The following is a 20,720-nucleotide window of genomic DNA, read 5'->3' as shown; positions in this document are numbered from 1 at the left end:
GGGGGTGATGAGGCATCAGAGATGGACAGCTTACTATCAAATGGTTCAGGAACAAAAAAAACTCTTTGTACTATGCTACTAACTTTTCTGTGTATCTGTCATTGTTCCAAACTTTAAAATATGAAAAAAAAAATTACAAAAAAAAAAACTATAGTGGCACTAAAAAACCTAGGAGGGGTACATCTACAGATAAGAACAGAAAGGAATTTGTAGAGAATAAAAAGTGGATTGGGGGGCTTCCCTGGTGGCGCAGTGGTTGAGAATCTGCCTGCTAATACAGGGGACACGGGTTCGAGCCCTGGTCTGGGAAGATCCCACATCCCACATGCTGCAGAGCAACTAGGCCCGTGAGCCACAATTACTGAGCCTGCGCATCTGGAGCCTGTGCTCCGCAACAAGAGAGGCCACGATAGTGAGAGGCCCGCGCACCGCGATGAGGAGTGGCCCCCGCTCGCCGCAACTAGAGAAAACCCTCGCACAGAAACGAAGACCCAACACAGCCAAAATAAATAAATTAATTAATTAAAAATAAATAAAATAAAATAAAATTTTAAAAAAAGTGGATTGGGGCGGGGGGCGGGGGGTGGGGGGGTGGAAAGGGCGGATGACAACAAAACACATCTGAAGAACCAGATACACAAGACAAGTATAAAGTGGGATCTCCAAAAAGGATAAGTTTTCTTAGCAAGAAGCATTGGAAGAAGTGTGTGTCCCGGGCAGTCAGCCAGGTAATAAAACCATAGTAGAACAGCTGCATGGCTAAGGCCTCCAGCACAACTCTCTGTACTGTGGGAGATCTGACATTTGGACAGTATAACTGTGAAATAGGGGAATATTATCTCCTGAGGGACAGGAAATATGAGTAAGAGGACAAGCTACCCTAAGGAGAAACCCATTAGCTAAATATACCAAAGACAGAAAAACTGGGATTCACTTGGGCTGGGGAAATACACTTAAATGACCAATACAGTATAGTCTGGACCATCATATAAAACTTTACCATGAAAAAATCTAACATTTGAGGAAAAACCAAAAGCATGATGGATATACCAAGCACAAGAACAAACTTCCTATATTGTTAACAGAGCAAACAGAAGTCAATGTAAAAGTAATATATATCCCAGAGATTCAAGAGCTTATGTGTGGACCAAAAATACAACCAAAAAATAAAAATCAACTACTATGAAAATGCAAAGCAAGAGTTCTTAGAAATTCTATTTTCCTTCCCAAAAAAGTAATGAAATAATTGAAAAGAACTGAAGACCAAATTAATGAGCTAAACAATCAAGCCTCAGGATTCTCCCAGAATGAAAAAAAAAAAAAAAAAAAAAATCAAAGCAAGTAACAAAAGCTCCACAAATCCCAACATCCACCTAAGTTCTCAAAGTGTGGTCAATGGGCCCTGGAAGTCCTGGGAGACTTTCAAGGACTTTTCACGGTCAATACTATTTTCATCATCATATTAAAACATCATTTGCCCTTTCCCACTATACTGACAGCAACGGTGGGTAAAATCGCTAGCATCTTAGCACAAACACAGTGACATCAAGCTCGACTAGCACCATTACATATTCCCAGATTTCTTTTCAAATGCCACTTTCACTTAAGTATACCTTTAATGAAGCAGTAAAAAAAATTTTTTTTTTTTTTAGTTTGGTCGTGCCGTGTGACTTGCGAGATCCTAGTTACCTGAGCAGGGATCGAACCCCAGCCCTCTGCAGTGAGTCCTAACCACTGGACCGCCAGAGAATCCCCCTCCCAAAATAATAATTTTATTAAGTCTCAACTCTTCGATACATGTCTTCTTCATATTCTATGTGGAGAAATAGCAATCTTGAGGAAGAGCACTTGTGTATATTACTTTGAGTTGTGAACTAAATTAGCCTTTTTTTAATGGAACATTTTGACCTTAAAGAGAGAATGAGAAATTATGGTTATATAGACTTAGGAATTTGGCACACATTTTCTCAAAAATAAACCAAGTAAGCCTGTAACTTCAAGGGAAAAACACTGACAGTATTTGTTACCAATGATTAATATTCGAGCTTCCAAGTGAAAATTTAGAATTGTGGAAAACTTGTATCTGCCACCCTGAGCTTTACAGCTTCGTATTAAGGACTTCTGATGAGATTACTGGTGACATTAACAACTTTTTTGGTTTTGTTACTGCATAATGAAATGTGTCAACTCTGGGGAAAAAATGTATAACTCAATGAACCTGTATTTCCCAAACAACCAATACACGGTGTTACAAAATCATAAACAGGTGAAAGATTCATTCAAAGTGCAAGGTATACCACGGATTTTCAGATAACAAGAAATGGAAAATTCAGTGATATGGTTTCAGATTCAACACTGCAGCTCTCCTTTAAAAAACTACCACTTGTCAAATGTTGGCTAAAATACCTCTTCCTTTTCCAACCATGTGTCTGTATAATACAGGATTTCTTCATATACTTCAACCAAAACAATATATTGCAAGATTGAATGCAGAAGCAGATATGAGAATCAAGCTGTTTTCTATTCAACCAAACACAAGAGACTTCCAAATACATATAACAATGCCACTCTTTGCTAAAGATTTGTTTTGGAAAACAGGTTTTTTAAAAAAACCTAATTTAATTTTTTTAATTAAAAATATTTTTATTAAAAGAGGGTTACACTAACAGGCAATGGTTTATTATTTTTTAATTAATTTTTAAAAATTTGTAATACAGGAAATATAATAAATATAACCCACATAAACTAAAGCTCTGTGGGGTTCTTAGTAAATTTTAAGAGAGTAAAGGGATCCTAAGACCAAAGAGTTTGAGAACAGCTGCCTTAGGGCTAGTTACTATTACTTGTAATTATACTATGCTATAATAGAGTGAATCCTCCTAAGGACAAATAAAATGTATAAGGCACTCATCCGCAAAGCAAGTTGTCTGAGACTACTCTATTTTTTTTAATTTTTTATTTGTATACAATTTTTAAAGGTTACTTTCCATTTACACTTATTACAAAATATGGGCTATATTTCCCATGTTGTGAGACTACTCTGTTTTCTAAGTTACTCAGACTTCTTTTCCACTCTTCTATTCCCTCACTGTATTGGGTTGGCCAAGAAGTTTGTTTCGGTTTTTCTGCAACATCTTATGAAAAACCTGAACGAACTTTTTGGTCCACCCAATACGATAGGCCCTAGCTTCATGATGCTGTCAGTGTGCTTTCTCACCTCTTCTAGTACATCAAAAAGGCAGGAAACAGCTCAGTATAATCAAAAACAAACGGGCTCTAAATAAGGATGTCCCTATGAATGAAGTCCCCAGATTTTATTACATCTGTTTTGATTACTTAAATGTCTCTTTTATTATTTTCTAGTTCTTCTACTACACTCTATATACCTTAAGTCATAGGTAGATAAATAACCTCCAGATAAGTAGAATCTTCTTTTATTAACTTAACTTTTAGATATTCTTTCCTACTGTCTCACATACTATCAATTAGAAAGCCTGGCGTGGCCTTTATCCAATGGTACCTGGAACAAAATGTGAAGTGAGAAGAATAAAGTGAGTGATAGAATTCCACTCTGCTTATTTCATAAAAACAGACAAAAGGAGGCAATTTCAAAAATTTAGGGACACTGACAGAGAAGACACCTAATTTGGAGGTAGGACAGGAAGGAAAGGAACAAATAGAGAAGGGAGGTACAGAGGTATAAGCTTGTGTGTTTTAAGAGGCCAAAAGCATAATAAAGCAAGAAGGTATTGGGGGGAGGGTTAATTAATATAAGAATACATAACACCATGATATTATCTTAACAGAGGTAAATCTGGTGATATTAAAGAGAAAAAAAGAATTGAGGAAACAAAACATAAATAAAAACAAATACACTGATGAGTATTAGGTTAATACTGACATGTAAACTGAGTTGGAATGAAAAGGGATATACAGAGTTCAATGGAGCTGAGCAAATAAATATTTTCTACTCATGTTTTAAACAACTTTTGAAGTGATAAGCATAGACTAGTAAAGTTCACAAAGAAAAGGGCAAAATATAATTAAAAAACAAGAACTGAACATGAAGAAAATAGGGGAAGTAAATGAAGCTATAAAAATACAAGATAAAGGAATTAGAAGAGAAAGCTGAATAACAGCTAGATTTCTTTTTTTATAAAGACAGAAAAAGTTAAATCTGAAAAATGATGTAGTACATTTCAAGCGATGATAGGCATCAAGAAATAAACAAAAAATAATAGGGAGTAAATCACAGAAAAGTAGAAGGTAGAAGTGCTGAGCTTATTTCCTTAGAAAATTCAAAAGTAGATATTATAGAGCATAATCCACATACACATTTTTCATGGCAAACAGTGTGCATTTAAAAACTGAATAATCGGGACTTCCCTGGTGGCGCAGTAGTTAAGAATCCACCTGCCAATGCAGGGGACACGGGTTCGAGCCCTGGCCCGGGAAGGTCCCATATGCCGAGGAGCAACCAAGCCCATGCGCCACAACTACTGAGCCCGTGCGCCTAGAGCCCAAGCTCCGCAACAAGAGAAGCCACTGCAATGGGAAGCCCGCGCACCGCAACGAAGAGTAGCTCCCACTCGCCGCAACCAGAGAAAGCCCGCGCACAGCAACAAAGACCCAACGCAGCCAAAAATAAAAAATAAATTAAATAAATAAATTAAAAAAAAAAAAATCCGCATGGGACACAGGTTCAAGCACTGGTCCAGGAAGACCCCACATGCCGTGCAGCAGCTAAGCCCACGAGTCACAACTGAGCCTGCGCTCTAGAGCCCGCGAGCCACAACTACTGAGCCTGTGCGCCACAACTACTGAAGCCCACGCGCCTAGAGCCCGTGCTCCACAACAAGAGAAGCCACTGCAACTAGAGAAAGCCCGTGTGCAGCAACAAAGACCTACCGCAGCCAAAAAATAAACTAATTAACTAATTTTTTAAAAAAACCTGAATAATCTATTATGAACAGCTAAACACGGGTACAATATACATTATCAGGAAAGGAAAAGAGAAAGGTATCTTTAGGACTATAACACAGGTGTTCCCAGAAAAAAAAACAAGACATGTGACAAAGAAATGGATGAGCAACGGAAAAAAACGCAAGCAACAAGTCTGTTTAAAGAGAATCTAGGTAAGCAGCAATTACAAAAAAAAAAATTACTTTCCTATCCAACATCGTTAAAATCTGCATAATCCCAAATACTTTGTAAACACTGCCATAATCTATTTCTAAGCGAAAAACAGCTTAAACTCTAAACCATGTCATCTATAAACAATTATTTAAAATAAATGCCCAAATATGCACCTAATTTTCTGAAATTTTCCTGTGTTTCTTAAAGGTATCATTTACTACCAAGAGCTCAATACCAATATTCCTAAAATACCTGAATTTTAGAGATTTACCAATGATACATGCAAAATGTCTCTAACTATAATTATCACTTCATTAATAAAAAACATGCAATAAAAATTTGCTTTCCGTATTTGAACCGCTGTAAGCTTTTTATACATGAAAAGTTTGTAATAGTTTGTTCTCAAACAGCAGGCAGACTTCATAACATAATATTTGAATTAATTAGTTGAAAGATTAAGATTATCACTATGGAATACTCTTAAGTACCTTCAATAAACAGTGCCATTAAGAGCGCATTTTGCGCAAACACCTTGGACGTACTCTAGATTTGCCAATTTAATCTAAGAAAACCCACACAATGTTAACAGTATCCAAAATTTGAAGCCATTTTTAAATATTTTAATTGATTATCATCTTTTTTAAACCTCTTTTCACTGTCACATTTTAAACGAGACTTTGAAAAATATTTATAGTTTGACAATAGTATAAAACCTAAAATTCATTACGTTAATTCAGTGCTAACCTAATAAAATTCTAAGTAAACTGAAAAGTAAATTTTGTTTTGTTAAGGGGAAAAAAAGGACTCAAAGGCAACTACAAAGGTGAACATCTCACTTTTAAAAATGTATTGTCTGCATTTAAACATACTATTGCTCCCTCAAGGAAAAAAAAAAAAAATCAAGAACTATATTTAAAAACAGGGATTTATTTAAGTAGGTATTTTCAAGGGCTATAATAGTTTTTATAAGTAAAATTCACTAATGCAGAGAAACATTTTCGCAAAGTGATAATTCTCTATAAAAGACTTGCTCTATTAAGGTTTTGCTGCTCTGAAGCCAAGTATAAACCATATAAGGAAACCGAAGTTCAATGCCATTTATTTTGTTCCCCTCTTTCAGATGCCCAAGAATAACCTCTTTCGCTGCCTGATGATACGTCCCAAAATCATAAAGTAGATTAGTTATACGCTTTAAATTTCTTGATAAAGCCACTTTTGACCTAACAGGAATTACCTGATGGGTCACAAATCTTACCAACAATTTAAAAAATTAAAAAAATTTTAAAAAGGAGCTCCAGAGACTAAGCTCTAGGGAAAAATTCAAAACAGTACAGAGTAAGACTTAAAAGATTCCCATTTTGAAATATACTTGTGAAATAATTTGATCCTGTCCTTTAAGACCTACCTTTTCTCTTCTTTGAACTAAAGAAAGCCACCTATTTTTCCTTGAGGTAGCATGGGCAAATAAACATCAGTTTATATTTAAGATACACCTACCAACAAAATACCATATTTATTTAATATTTATTCAAAAGCACAGTACTATCTTTCACCTCCCTTTACCACAAAAGTACTGGGGGGGGAAACCAACCTTAAAAAGACACACATTAAAACACCACTGAAGAAACCGTTTGTGTTTGCTGCGACCAAAACTAGTTTCATCTATACAGACTACCGACTGGTTCAGAAGTGTTTACATCTATAACTGACTGGTGGAATGTCCCCCTGCTTCACTAATCCCTGCCCCCAAGGCAGATACTCATCACTTTCTGGGCGGCAGAACCAGCCAAAACACTTGGGCCAACACAAAAATGTAAATACTGTACTATTCAAAAAGCACAGCTGTTTATCACAATCAACGTGATGCCCATGAAAATTGTTTCAAGCGTTCTATTTCCCTTCCTGTATCTTCTGTTCTGAACTGCACATAAGTCCTAACAAACCAAACCACTTACAGGTGTTTACGTTTGTTTTTTAATTATAACTCTCTCTTTGTCCATAATACTTACTCCCTCCTTTTTCTTTCTACTAAGTCAGTGACAAGAAAAACCTAGCCGACAGTTGCTTTCAATTAATTAACCCAACAAGTATTATCAAGTTCTAAATGTCTGAAAGGAACAAGTTATTGAAGAAATGTATTACCCACCTAGAAAAACGACTAAGAATGGCAAAGGTTTTTGGCTTATAAGATCCAAATGAAATATACCCATAAAGGTTGGTACTAAAAAAATCTCTATATACAATTAAACACAAAAGCCAAGTAATCGGTAACAGTATAAACAAATGTGGCAGCCATCTCAGCAGCAGCAAATCCCTCCCCGCAGTGACCTAACTTTCTTCCAAAACAAAAAGTTGCCAGGTTCAGCAACTTAATAAATCAGAAATATACATCGTATATGTTCCGGGAAACTAAAACTTCTGGACCTTGTGCCGAACAAAGGCACTCCTTCCTCGCATTGCTGAAAACTTTTCGACCCACCGCACTCTTACAACCTCTTCTAAAATAACCAGAGTCCAGATGGTAGAAGAGGGAATAAAATCAGTTCTACTATTCAGCACCCAAAACACTATCCAATTCGACATCAGAAAGGGAGAATCTAGGTGAACTTCAGAAAAAGTGAAAAACGCTAAAGTTCCCTCACTTTCCTGGCCCGGGAGCTTTGTGACTCGTAGACACTTGTGAAAATTACCTTTCGGTCGGGCAGTGTCTCAGGGCCGCTTTTTCAAGGCTTCGCCTGACATGATTTCCTTCCCTTCATTAGTCACTTCGGATCCAGCCGAATTTCTCTCTCTGGTGAGAGCGGATGTGAAGTGGCCTCCCGCAGTAGGAAGAGTAGGTGGCTTTGGTGGGGGCTGGGACGCAGACTGGTTTCCTGGTCTCGAGTTTTGCAGGAGTTTCCCAGACCCAACTAGGATCTCCGCCGAAAAACAAAAACTTTTCACTCGTGACACCGCCCGGAATTACCGTGCGAAACTCACTTCCTGCCGTGGCGAGCAGCAGGATCCAACTCGGTCCAGGGGAACCCGGAAAACCAGCTCCACGCGCGCCGGGGAGGGGGAGGGCAGGGGGCGTCAGCTGCCAGCCTGGGACTCCGGGCGACCCGCGCGCCCCGACACCCGACGGCGGCCGAACCTGGCCGGCGGGGGGCGAAGACACCGCCGGGGTGCTGGGCGAGCCTCGGCCGCGCTAGGCCGCCACCTCCTTCTCGCCGCCGCCCCCGGAGCCGGGCGGCGGGGTTATTGTCTCGATAGCGCCTGCCGCGCCCTTCGCCTGCGCCGCCGCCGCGGCCGCCCCGAGCTAGAGCCGAGGGGCCGGACAGGCTCGATGGCGGCCCCCTCCCCGGGCCGTCCGTCGGGCCGTCCGTCCTTCCGTCCGTCCCTCCCCGCTTTCCCTTCTCGCCCTCGAGCCCTCTTCTCCTCCCTCTCCCGTTTCCCCGCCGCCGTCCCCACGCTCCCCTCCTCGTTCTTCTTCCCCGGCGGCGGTAGCTCCCCCGAGAAGCGCAGGGGGTGGGGGCAGGCGGCGGCTTCGTCTCCTCACGAGCTCGCGGGGCCGCGGCAGGGGCCGAGGCTGCGTCCCGCGCCACCGCGCCACATTCACTCGAGCGAGAGACTGCGAGGGGCGGGGAGGGGAGGGAGGGAGAGGAGAGAAAGGAGGAGGAAGGGGGCTGGGGCGGAGAGGAGTTACTGCCTCACAGGCCGCGGCGGCAACAGCGCCACCGCCCCGCCGGGGAGGGGGGAAGAGGCTGCGCGCGGCGGCGGCTCCGCGGCGGGGGCGGGGGCGGGGGCGGGGCAGCCTCCCGCGGGCTTCGCCCCAACCGCCAACAGTCTGGCTGGAGGCCGGCGCGAGCCAGTCACCGCACGCGGGGGCGGCGCGGGCCGACGTCGGTGGGGGGGGTGGGGCTGCGGGCCCGGGGCTGCGGGCCGGGGACCGGGGGGTGGGGCCGGCGGCGGCCAGGGGTTCGCTTGCGAAGCGCGGCATGAGGCCCGCTCAGGCCCAGGCCTGGGAGGCCTTCTTGCGGCTTCCCGGCTGCCCAAGGTGGGGGACTCGGATGAAGCCGACCCCGGCTGACCCCGCCCAGCCTGGGAGACTGAGAGTCCCCAAGCCTCCTCCACCCCAGCCGATTGAGTTTCTTATGTACGACAGAAATCGGTGCGAAGGGTTCATGTCCAACCCGATTTTAAGGCTGCAGGTATCTCTTTCAATTGCAGCACTCCAACTTCCTCTAATGGCACGCTCAGTTTGCAAGAAACCACAGCGGCAGCGCGGTGGAGCTTCCCACGCCAGCCCTTGCTCCGAGCTTGCTCGGACAGCAAAGCAGCTAGGGCTCCTCCAAGTCTCGACCTCACACCAGCGGGGAGACAAAGCTGGCACTGGGAGGGGGAAAATGGCCCGCGAAATTGCCTCAAGATAGTGCCTTTGTTAGAGGAAACATTGGATACACTCCGAACGCAGCGTAGGCTTCCAGCCCCGGCGGTTTCGGTGATGCAGTCGTTAAATTACGCTGGCCCTAGTGAAACTCAGCCTGGCAGGGTTTGCGTTTATTGCGGAGAGAGCTGCTTAGGCATTCTATCAACACATATGGCATAAAACGCCTCAACCATAACATTGCAGTTTTTGCAGTTACCGCTTTAAATATGTTAACAGACAAGACGGCCTTGTTTTACCCCGAGAAGGAACGCAATAGATACGAAACAAACCATTCCCCGCCCCCAGTCTCTGCTGTACTTAACCGTGTACAATGACGGTAATTAGTCTCTGTGTCCCTGAAGTCACTGCTTCAGTTCTTCCGTCTGTGTTCCAAAGATAATTATTTATTACCAAGTTTGAATAAAGAGCTGTATGCCCTACAGATGATTTTTGGCTTCCATCCAAAGGAAGGAGTTGATAAAGTCCATCAAAGAATTATTTACCAACGTGAGTTGTACGCTAGTGATAAACACTTGAAATAACTCCAAAGATATTCAAGACATTCTGTTAGGGGTGGGAGCTTTTAACTACTTCAGAACTGGTAGAATTAACATAGGTAGTGCCTTAGCCCAGGGCAGAAGTTGAAGGTTCACAGATAGTACAAAGTGTTCAGGCTTATTCAGTGCTGAACTAGAGGTAAAAGCATTAAGCTGGAAGTTAGAAGAAAAGGCAGCCAGGTATGCTAGTAAGCTAGTTATCCATTTTATGTGAATATGAATCTTGGCAATTGTATGAAAGTTAGCATATAAACTATTTTTAATCGACACAAGAAAGATTTCCTACCCCACTTTCAAAAACTGCTTTGAGTTTGACCGGAATCAGTGGTATAGCTCTCTCTCCTAAAGCAACCCAGGATGGAGAGTCTCCCACACCAGCGGGAGACCAGGTGGATGGTGAAATTCCAATGTTGCATTTAATCTCAGGTTGATTCAAGACCCCTTTAAATGTGGCATCATAGATTCAAGTAAACCTAACCTCCCATTCCCCGCCCCACTCCCAAACCTAAATAAATAGGGCTGGACCAGTCCCTAGGCTAGAACCTGCCCTGGCCCCCAGCCTTTTTTTTTTTTTAACTTGGACTCCTGGGACCTATCTGACTGATTACCATTTAGGCTAGAAAAATACCTATAACCAAAAACCCCTCCTCCAATTCACCTGAAATTTTGCCACTAGAGTGGCAGACCATAAGTAATAAATAAACCACACAATAAACCCTTTGAGTGGTTTATTTCTCTAGCACAAAGCCATAATCCTGGAAAAGGTAATATTTTAAGCCTTATTAGTCATTTATACCACTTCATCAGATTGTTTCCCCAAAGCAGCTTTTGGTGGGAGGGAATATAGAGATAGCATATGCTGATGTTGAGTAGGTAGGAGAGGGAAATGCAGTTTCATTCTTTGGGGCCATCTACAGAGAGTAGAGAAGTACAGACAGTAAAGGGCCCCTCATTTGATTGTTAAATAAGTCCTACTTATACTGTAAGAATGAACCCTAAAACACTGGCCTTAAGAGGATGGAAGCCAGGATACACTTATCAATATTACCTATTTGAGGGCGTTCCCTGGCGGTCCAGTGGTTAGGACTCAGCACTTTCACTGCGGGAACCACGTTGGATCCCTGGTTGGAGAGCTAAGATCCCCCAAACTGTGTGGCTCTGCCAAAGCAAAAAAAAAAAAAAAATTACCTATTTCGACAAATATTTCTTTAATAGCCCCTTGGTAAAGTATCTTCAGCAGGAATTCTACATCCGTGCTCACACAGAAAGGTGAAATGACCAGCTATATGATCAGGGTACTCAGTAATCAAAAGTAGTGATTCATCTTAATTATTCATCGCTTACTACTTAGTTCTAACTCATATGAGCAGAACATACAGATATAGCTAAATCTTCCATTTGTTCTTTTTATACAAGGCATTTCTGTTCTGTGCTTTACAGATTAGTTTCCTTTGAAAATCCTCCTACAGTTGAACTAATATGGACTTAACGTTTCTTTCAATTATGATTAAAAGGAGAACTAAAACCCCACTTTAAACAAGGCTGCCTAACTGTGATTCTGTAATAATTAACTGAATTCCAGGACCACCTTGGAGAGTAAACTAATAAATATTTGTTGATAATATAGCTTAATCTTCCCCATTGTGATTCTCTAAATAATTCTCTGTGAAAGTAGGAATTGCTTCTTAGGGATTCCCCTTCCCAATGGCTGGGTTCAGGAAAGGGCTACTGGAGATAAGCCACATACCTGAAGGAAAGCTTTAAGGCCTTAAGCATTCCAGGGAATGCACACAGCAGCCATCAGGGAAAAAAGCAGAGTTTTAAAAAGGATTCCCCTGTCATTTCCCCATGCCTGCCCAGCAGCTGTGCAGAAGCATTGTGCGGACAAAGTTAGCAGAGGGCAAGGAAAAGTTTAGGGTGTTCCTTCTTCTTTTCTTTTGTTCTTAACACCTAGTAAATAATTGGTTACCTAAAACCAGTTTTTATCACAGCAGTTTTGGGAAAACTTAATCTTTGGGCTAGAATAGAGTTAGATTTGAAAAAAAAAGTCTAGAAGCATTAGATTAAGTGGATCAAAATGCATTATAACATGTGTTTTTAATAGGAATTGACTTTCCTATTTTCACTTCCATCTTAGCCCCTAGATAGAGAGGGCAAGAGGTTAGGGTGGCAAGTGTGTGGGAAAGGGGCGTTTGGGCTCAAAAGAGGCAGTACATACAGGAACTAAAATTAAGGATTTTATAATATATTGGGAATGGAATCATCCCTCCCATAGCATATTTCATTCTTTCAGACATATTTTCAGTAATACTTTATGAATCACAGGGAAGTCTGCCTTGACTTATGAAAAGCTTTTTTAAAATTTTGAAGTTTTGCCCCCTACTATATGCTTGATAATTTTTTTTCTATCCTATACATTTTGTAGCCTATCAAAGTTAAAATTTTCAGATGTCTTATGAATTTTTTTAAAGTATGGAGAAAATAAATGGTGCATGGTGATTATTTTTGTGACCTCTGAAACAAGACTGCTTGAATTAGAAACGGCTACTGCGTAACCTTGGTCAAGTTCCTGAATAGCTATAAACATAAACTTGAGCTTCCTCATCTCTAGAATGGGGACTATAATACTAACTGTCTCATAGATTATTGGGAGGACTACATGCGACAATACTCATCAAGTGCTGGGCAGACTCAAAAGTGTTAGCTGTTATTAGTAGTACAATTAAAATGCACTGATAATATGTACCATGCTGCCACCATTTCTAAGGTGACCATATAGTGTATCATCCAATGTAGAACACTTCTGAGAGTGAAAGCAGACATTAAAAATAATTACACAGGGACAAGAAATGTAAAACCAGGGCTGTCGCTGCCAACTGAGACAGTCACCCTAATAATTTCCAACTTTATTACCATCTTCTGATCCACTTCCCCTTCAGATCTTCCCTGGTATGAATAATAATGTTTCAATCATATTACAATATGCACACTTCTTTCTAAATCATAACAATATTAAATCAACAAAAGGTTAAATACTGCTGCTTATTGTCCTTCGTAGCAGGCCTTCAACTAAGAATATTTTCTTTGGGTAATGAAACTACTGTTTTCCTACTCATTTAAGCCCACTTATAACTTTACACTTTTTTCTATAGTATTTTGTTTTTAAAAAAAAACAGTTTAACATCAAACATGCCATAAAAATAGCCAATACATGGGTACTATGCTGTAGTAAGAGGCTAAATGTCCTGCTCTAAAATGCCAACTATGTTCCATAAAACCTTGTTTTTTTGTTTTTAGTTAAGCAGCATATCATTCCTTTTTCATAGTAAAAGTAAATCATCTCTATTTGTCGATGATGGCCATATCATAATCAGAATACTGAGTAAATCTCACCTAAATCTGGTTTAATCAGTATTTGGAAAATAATATATCTCAACTGGATTTTCTAAAATAATTCTGAATATACTTTAACTCATACTTTCTTTCCTTGGAAAGAAATTTATTTTCTAGGAATTGACTGCAATTATCCTTCAAAAATGCTGATCTAAATAATAACATATTTTAAAATGTTTCCTCTCCTGTTTTCATTGTCCAATCCCTTTGTTTTTATGCCATTAAATTTATGTCAACCATCAGATTAGTCATAGAGTATTTTAGTTTTCTTAGTTTTTAATTACTTTGAATTTTCTTGTTCTTCTATTTTTCCTTTAAAACAGATGCTGAATTTCCCTTCCTTCTACCTCGGGAAACTCCCTCTGAGGGTTTTTGTTTTCTTATACAAAACTTTATATAATATATTTTTCATATTTCCTGCTATACACCATACCAAACTATTAATAGAAATGTCATTTCTTTCCAAAAGGTTTATACTTCTTTATGTAGAAATAAATACATAGAGAAGAAATAGCCTTCAAATATTTTTATAATTTTCAATGTAATTTTTCTTTTTCATTCTTGACATTTTATTTCATTTACCTGATTTCTAGCCACGCTTCCTCATAGATAACTGATATTTCTATTTTGTCTTCTGTAATAATGAAACCTAGCCAATAAATTCTTTCTTGACAACACTGTCATCTTTCAGAAAAGTTCTGGCAGAGGCATTAGCATTTACTAGCTGGTGACCTTGGAAAAATCATTTAATCTCTCTGTGCAATAGTTCATGATCTATCAGATGGAAAATAAAGCTCTGTCTTACCTACCTCATAGGGTTATTGTGGGCACCAAATGAGATGATGGACACGAAAGCATACTACATAAATAAAAGCTATTTTTTTCCCTTACATCAGTAGTGATACATTTCATCATTATCATCAATAAACTATCATAAGCCATATTCAATGTCCATTGACTTAGTGGCTCTATGATATGCATACTTTAGATTACATATTAAATGTGGTGTCTATTCTCTATAAAAGTCTATATCTATAAGAGGAGGTAGGTATAAACTCATCAAATTTTATATAAAAATTCAAGACATTAATTCAGATGCCAAAAATTCAGAAGTTTTAATAATTCAGACACTGGATAGATTTTACACTGTGAAAATGTTGCTAGGCAAATTAGAAGTGTTAGTTTCAGGGAGAGTGTTTGGCCTACTTAAAGAAAATAAGCTTTTAAAACTTTAGAATCTCAAAATTTTCAGTAGTGGTTGAATATGCAGGAAGTAGACCTTAGAAGTCATCTGGTGTCTATTCCCCTCCATTTTATAGGTTAGGGAACTTAGATTTGAAGACTATTAGCAGAACCATAATTAGAATCCAGTTCTCTTCCAGTTCAGTCTGTGTTTAGTGTATACACTTTGCCACCACATAGTAATCCAAATATGGGACAACCAGAAACCATCAAAGAAAAGTTTAATAGACAGAACTACAATACTTAAATTTATAAAACTTCTATGGATAAAAGACACAATAAACAAAGTTAAAAGACAAATGACAGTTTGAGAGAAAATATATATTAGAAACAATAGCTAATATCCCTAATATATAAAGAGCTCTTATATAATAAATCTAGAAGAAAGTAACAATCCAGTATAGAAGTACTTACAAAATATGTAAACCAGCAATAACCCCGCACACAAAATAAAAAGAGCCAATAAACATTTGAAACATGTAAGTGCCTTAAAAACCAGCATAATTGAAACTCTAACCAGGTTTTGCTGTTGTTATTGCAGTTGGGATGATAGTTCCTTTCCAGCAATCTCAGTGAGCAAAAGGAACTCCAGTGGGGTGTATCAAAGGGTACTCCTATGACCTTCACAGAAAGGGAAGTAAGCCAATCAGATGACAAGTAAATGGGAATTCCTTGTCATTTGAAACATGGTCCCAGAAACTAGACACAATCTTTTTTTTTTTTTTTATAAATTTATTTATTTTTATTTTATTTATTTTATTTTTGGCTGCGTTGGGCCTTCCTTGCTGCATGCAGGCTTTCTCTGGTTGCGGTGAGCAGGGGCTGCTCTTGGCTGCGGTGCACAGGCTTCTTATTGCGGTGGCTTCTCTTGTTGCAGAGCACAGGCTCTAGGTGTGCGGACTTCTGTAGTTGTGGCTCTCGGGCTCTAGAGTGCATACTCAGTAGTTGTGGCGCACGGGCTTAGTTGCTCCACGGCATGTGGGGTCTTCCGGGACCAGGGCTCGAACCCCTGTTCCCTGCATTGGCAGGCGGATTCTTAACCACTGCGCCACCAGGGAAGCCCTAGACACAATCTTTTTGGTGCCACTGTCCATGAATGTGTGTAGGGAAGCTCAGCAGCACCACCCCAAAAGGGTCAGACCTGGGCATATGCTAGTGAGCCCCTCTTTGGGTGTATTCCCCTAGGCCAGACCACCAGGCTTCTGGATATGTATCTGCCACAGTCTGCCAAATTCCAAAGATTATACACTTTGGAAACCATGGATTTTAAGATTGTAGTTTCCTCAAATAAGGGCTGAACATGGTGAGATGGTAGCAAATTGTTCTAGCAAATCAAAAGTACTGTTTGGAGGGGGGAGGGGTTGTGATAAATTAGGAGCTTCGAATTAACATATACACACTACTGTATATAAAGTAGATAACCAACAAGGACCTACTGAAGAGCACAGGGAACTATACTCAATATTTTGTAATAACGTATAATGGAAAAGAATCTGAAAAAGGAAAAAAAATATATATATATATCCATATCTGAATCACTTTGCTGTTCACCTGAAACTAACACAACATTGTAAATCAACTATACTTCAATAAATTTTTTTTTTTTAAAGTGCTGTCTGTGTAACGCGTTTAAGGCCCTGAAAGGAATTAACCCCCAAATTCCCCCAGGTCCATGGAGTAAGTTTCTGTTGGGGCTGGAGAATCTTGTGAAGGGACTAAGGAGGCAAGTGCAGGAATAGCCCAGGAGTGAGGAAGGGAACGAAAGGAAGCCTCTCTCCTTCTGCTCTGAAAGGGGAACTCTCTCAACCCTTCACACTTCTTGGACTTGCTTCCTGTCAACTATTATAAAGGCAAATAATAGAGAATAAATATGGAATCAGGTAGGGAGAAGATGACAAAAAAGTATGCTTAAAATAATTTCTTAAAAAAGACTAATGCAGACCTAAAACTAGGAATAGAAGTAAAATATTTTTAAAATATTGAAATAAATTTGTAGGAAACACAACAGATTAAGGGAGAAGAAAAATGAGAGTTAAAAATCACTAAAAGAGCAAGTAGAGAAAAAAAATTTTGTTTAAATTCTCTTAAAGCCAGAAAACCAGATTCGTTTCAGTATATTATATACGAGGGGGAAAAAGTACAAAAAAAAAAAAAAAATCACATCAACAGTAAGAGGAGTGTGGATAAATTAAACAAACAATCTAGGGAATTCCTTGGCCGTCCAGTGGTTAGGACTCTGCGCTGCCACTGCAGGGGGCACGGGTTTGATCCCTGGTCAGGGAACCAAGATCCCACAAGCAATCTGCCAGCGTGGCCAAAAAAATAAAAAATAAACAATCTATAATACATCCCTATATCTTTCTTTCTCTCTTTCCTTCTCTCTCTCTTTCTCCCTTTCTTTCTTTCTTCCTTTCTTTCTTCCTTCCTTTCTTTCTTTCTTTCTTCCTTTCTTTCTTTCTTTCTTCCTTTCTTTCTTTCTTTCTTTCTTTCTTCCTTCCTTCCTTCCTTCAATCAACAGTCGTGAATTTGTTAAAAAGAAAGAAAACAGCTAGAGACAGTTCAGTTTCTGCATGAGTCTGATATTCCCAGGAAATGGGGTCCTACTGCACCCTGGAACCAAGGGGTACTCTGAAACTGCCTTGGGACACCTGGAGGCTCATGGCTTTCTCATGGCTTCTTAGCTACTTGTGGAAGCAAGTACAGTCAGCGTCCCTGGTCCCGCATCTGCGGATAGGGAGGACCAACTATCCTATGCCATTTTATATAAGGGACTTGAGCATCCATGGATTTGGGTATCTGCAGGCATCCTGGAACCAATCTCCCACACGCCCCACCCCAGCGGATACCAAGGGGTGACTATATCTGACTTCTATAGCTGATCCAAGCGACACAACCTGGCCTCCAAAAACTTCTCCGAAGCTTTCCTCTCCCTCCTCTTCTTCCATACATCCTTATCAGAATGATAAATTATGTATCCAGTTAATAGATAACCTCCTGCACAAGACCACATAGGTAGGAAGTTGTAGAGCTGGAATATGAACCAAGCAATCTGAGACCAAAGCGTGCCAACTATTCAATTCTATGCAGTCCTATAACTATGTTTAATACCTGTACCAGTAGATTTTCCACACCTTATATAAGCCACCATTTCCACTTTTAGTCATCGGGGATTTTTTTTTCATAATTCACAACCTTCTGTCAAATAAAAACAAAAGCAGCTTTAATTTCATCTTGAAATACTTCCTGTTTCTTCTTCTTCCTCTTCCTCTGCTCCTTTGAAACAAAAGCTGGTCCCTTGCTTTTCTTCTTTTTTATCTCTCTTTCTATTATAAAGGCAATGTGTATGCATTGTTGAAAAGCATACAAAATAAGAGGAAAATATCCCATCAAGTACAAACAACTAAAAATAAAACCCTGATAATGGTGTTATTCAAGTGCCTGAGTATAATTGTAGAGACTAGATGATTTCAAAATCTTTTCTCCAGAACATAATGCTCATTTTTTTTAAGCAGTAATAAATGATTGTACTAGATCTATAACTAGAGTCACACATTCTTTTCTTTTTAATTAATTTTTATTGGAGTATGGTTGCTTTACAATGTTGTGTTAGCCTCCACTGCACAACAAAATGAATCAACCATACACATACAGATATCCCCTCCCTTTTGGACTTCCCTCGCATTTAGGTTACCACAGTGCATTAGGTAGAGTTCCCTATGCTACACAGTCTGTTCCCATCAGTTGTCTATTTTATACATAGTATCAATACTGTATATGTGTCAATCCCAGTCTCCCATTTCCTCCCATCCCACCCCTTTCCCCCTTGGTAACCATACATTTGTTCTCTATGTCTGTAGAGTCACACATTCTTTATTCATGGGACTGAAAATGAGCCATTCCAATTTAGTACTGCAGTAGTTTACCTTGAAGTGATAATACTGTGCTTTCTCTTAACCTCATTTATAATCATCCCATCTCATTTTACCAAAAAACAGTTGCATTGGAATCTTGCTGATAATCATTCTTTACATATATCTAATGGAATAAAACAAAAATAGAGTAAGCATGGTTTCAATACTGATATGCTAAGTGGTGTCTACCACCTTGGTGTTCTTCTCTTTTCCTAAATGTATATATTACTCATTGATACTTCTGAGCCACTCGTAGAGAAGGTAGTTTAAAAATCATTACCAACATAAATTTTCATCCACAGACTCTACCTTTTACTTTCTCACACCACCTCATTTAAAGTCTTTTGTGTTTAAAAGTATGTAGCCCTAAAGGAAGGTATTATGTGTTTCATCTGTTGCTCCAAAAGAAGCGAAAAACTAGACTATTAACCCGCTGTGTAATCCCTGCACAGACTACAACGCCTTTCAGTGGGAAGCCAGGCTCTGCCAAGAGCAGGGAGGATTGCAGTTTAAACATTACAGGGTCAAGTTCAACATTTGTTCCATTCACAGAACTCCCACTGACATCAATGAGCGTTTTGTGCAGAGTAGAATTTCTTCCTCAGTTAAATGATTTCTGTAATGCCTTCTATTTTGCCAGAACATATTCCACAAAGAATGTAATAAAGAAAATACATGTAGTACTCCTTTTTTTTTTTTTTTAGGTCTACCCTTGATTTCAATAAAATGTCATCTACAAAAAAGCATTTTTCTTATAGTACATGATTTAAAAGGTAAATAAGACATTTTGCAGAGAATGGAAAGACTTTTAGATCATTCTAAACTCATCTGTTTGCAATTTTATATATATATATATATATATATATATATATATATATATAGTTTTGCCTGCAATATAAAAATCACAACTGAATTCAGTCAGAAGGCTTTGAATCTCTGAAATTTCATGCCCTATGATATATCATTGACTGATTGGGAACATGGAGTTCTTAAGCTTATTAGACCAACGTATGTGGAACTAAATATCAATTCCACAGATATTCCTAGGTAAATAAAGGCTGATAAACAGGAAAAGTGAAGGCACTGAATTTTATATTTTATATAATGGTTGGAAGGATAGACAGTCTATATTAGTGAAGAGTCTGAACACACAATGTAATTTTTTGTTGTTAAGTAAAACAGTAACATCAATGAAAATAAAGTATTTTAATAAATGTATATTAATAATTTATAATTAGCCCATTGCTTACATGACTTATAATTTTAAGGGACCTTTAAGGGAAAAGAAAATGTTAGAATATTAAAATATTAAATTAAAGGGAAAGAGAATATTAGATTTTCTTTCTTTGCATAGCTATAGGAATTATCTGTAACATTTCTATCAGTTCGGGAAATTACACATTAATTTACATTAGGAATGAATTTCACCATAATTTAAGGTCATCTTTGACTTTTAAGATTTAAAAAGAAAATTTGAAGCTTCTTATAGACACAGAAATCTGGTGTGTGTTTTGCTAAATCTTCAGAAATATTTTAAAACAGATTGGATTCCAAAAATCATTAGTATTCTATAAAAAGCTTTGGCATGACACATTCATACATCACATAAGGGAGATGCTCCTATTTTTCTGTTGCTCAGGAAAGTTTTTAAAAAGGCAATCTGGGGAAGAAGAAAACTGATAGAAAGTAAAAACAAAATGGAAAACAAAATAGGCACTCTGGCTTATGCAATGACACCCTCCCTGTTATCTCTAACTATCGCCCAACTGCAACACTTTAGAATGAATTTTAGTTTCTACAGAGGTTCCATTCCTCCTACAAACTGTAACTATACCAAGCCTTTCAGAGAATCACGAGGTCACCCCAGCTTACTACAACTTATTAATGGTGTGCTCACCATTAATAAATGCAGTAAAAACTTCCGAGGAATTTAAACATGTATCAGATATGACCAGCATTTGTGGACCCAGTACTGGTCTGGGCTTTCACATGTGACATCTCATAAGGTAATTTAAAAGATACCAAGTTATGAAGTTTTAGATTATTCTATAAGCTGTATGGGAATTTCAGAAG

The 20,720-nt window shown here is 39.2% G+C and overlaps 1 protein-coding gene across 8 annotated transcripts in view; it reads right to left on the bottom strand.

Moving 5' to 3' along the window:
* The window catches only part of ERBIN (erbb2 interacting protein), a 111,673-nt gene extending 102,826 nt beyond the window's left edge, over positions 1-8,847 (bottom strand). For 4 of the 8 annotated variants that reach the window (XM_059916493.1, XM_059916498.1, XM_059916499.1 and 1 more), the window contains exon 1: positions 7,827-8,847. The gene's annotated coding sequence lies outside the window, so the exon portion shown is untranslated. The remainder of the gene's footprint in view (positions 1-7,826) is intronic. The other 4 variants (XM_059916496.1, XM_059916494.1, XM_059916492.1 and 1 more) reach the window with 2 other exon arrangements.
* Between the last annotated feature and the right edge of the window lie 11,873 nt (positions 8,848-20,720).

Source organism: Balaenoptera ricei, chromosome 3 (assembly GCF_028023285.1).
Source record: "Balaenoptera ricei isolate mBalRic1 chromosome 3, mBalRic1.hap2, whole genome shotgun sequence".
NCBI lineage: Eukaryota > Metazoa > Chordata > Mammalia > Artiodactyla > Balaenopteridae > Balaenoptera > Balaenoptera ricei.
Note: the sequence above shows the minus strand (reverse complement) of the source record. Positions and strands in the feature narration are given on the sequence as shown.